Source organism: Amia ocellicauda (assembly GCF_036373705.1).
Source record: "Amia ocellicauda isolate fAmiCal2 chromosome 11 unlocalized genomic scaffold, fAmiCal2.hap1 SUPER_11_unloc_5, whole genome shotgun sequence".
Lineage (NCBI taxonomy): Eukaryota > Metazoa > Chordata > Actinopteri > Amiiformes > Amiidae > Amia > Amia ocellicauda.
In genome coordinates this window covers 468,330-470,004 of record NW_027102663.1, presented here as the reverse complement: position 1 = coordinate 470,004, position 1,675 = coordinate 468,330, and the positions used below count along the sequence as shown (strand labels likewise).

The following is a 1,675-nucleotide window of genomic DNA, read 5'->3' as shown; positions in this document are numbered from 1 at the left end:
ACCACCAGACTATCAGAGCTATACTGCGCCTTCAACTACATAAGAGTAACAGCAATGTCGCCGATCCTGCTACGGTCGTATTGTAACAGCAACAACATGTATCGATTTTAAAAGTGTCAGTTCCAGCGCCTCGCAAAGCTACCCTTCTGCGATCGTTTGTTCTCAAGGTCAGGATTTCTTGCCACTCCGAGCAAGAGAAAACGACGGCCAGCCTCGGGGCAGAGAGATGGGGACGGGTAACACAGCACTGGCACGCATGCACCGCGGGTTGTTTCCGCCCGGTTTCGAACCGGGGACCTTTCGCGTGTGAGGCGAACGTGATAGCCACTACACTACGGAAACCGACCCGTCCTGGAGTTTCGAATGGCTCCCATCGAAGCCGGCTGGTAAAACGCACACAGGCGTTTCCCGTGGGCCAGCCTGTGAGATAAAGGTTTCTATTTTCACTGACCTATTTTGCATTGCTCAAGGGCACATCAGGACACTTTGGAAACTCTTTCAAAGGAAGAACGCCCTGAGCTATGACAAGACTTACACTTTTCCCAACAAGGTGATGCTCAATGGCTTGTTCAAACAGTTGCTGCTCGTCTTGTGCCACCATCAGACAATCACAGAGCTATTGTGCCTTCTACACCTTACGGTAGCAACAAATCTAACTACTGCTTTACTTTAACAATAATAATGACGGCGACTACGACGACAACAAGAACAACAACAACAACAACAACAACAATATCATCATCATCATCATCATCATCAGATTTTAATTAAAAGACCACCAGACTATCAGAGCTATACTGCGCCTTCAACTACATAAGAGTAGATAGTAGGGTTTTTTGGGCGCGGCCTATTTGTTATGACGTATGCCCTAAGCTTATTAATATTCCTACGTCATAATTGGGGGGCGTGATTTTAGGTAGAGTTATTTCCTTAATTATTCCTACGTCATATCCGTCAGAAAGTGTACACCCATAAAACCCTGAACATCAAGGCCACCCATAAATACCCCCACCCCTCTGAAGGCAACGCCCCGAAACTCTCCTCTCTATTTAAGAACCCGCGCTGCTTTTAGGCAATACCTCTTTAATTCTCAGCATCAGAAACATCCCGCTTCTTCAACATGTCCAGCGACATCAACATGAAACCCCGCAAGAAACAATCCCGGGCAAGGGTTCCTGTACTCACCATTTTGAAGATTGAACGCTCCTGGGTGTTGTTCTGGGGGGCTCGACGGGGTTACCGCTTTAAAAGGTATCCCAGCTATGTTGGAGTGGAGCTTTTTGCTTTGGGAGAGAAGGAGGGTACGTTGGAACCTTTTGAGACGGTAATTGAATACTCTTATGAGGACTGGTTGAAGGTGATGGCCTGGAGAGATCTGGGGCTTGTGGATAAGACTCTAGAAGGCTTGCAAGAGGGTCCAAGAGAATGCGAAATGGAGTCTCCGACTCAGGGTTTTGAAAGGTGTGAATGGGAAAGCTTGCAGAACTACGGTAGAGTGGTGAAGAGTCTATCTCTAACTACAGATCGTAAGGTTTTGTTTAGCAGTACCCTGATTACAAACCCTATTGAAGGGGGTGTGGAGGATCCAGAAAAACAGGTTACTGAAATTATGTTTGACGCCGTGGACTGGCCGTTCTTGAAAGAGGTCATAAACTGTATAAATGATGGTTTTGAC

The 1,675-nt window shown here is 46.8% G+C and overlaps 1 non-coding gene across 1 annotated transcript; it reads right to left on the bottom strand.

Annotated features, from left to right (window-relative positions):
* Positions 1-269: 269 nt before the first annotated feature.
* trnav-cac (transfer RNA valine (anticodon CAC)) lies at positions 270-342 on the bottom strand. Its single transcript has one exon. It is a non-coding gene; the product is annotated as a tRNA-Val (tRNA).
* Between the last annotated feature and the right edge of the window lie 1,333 nt (positions 343-1,675).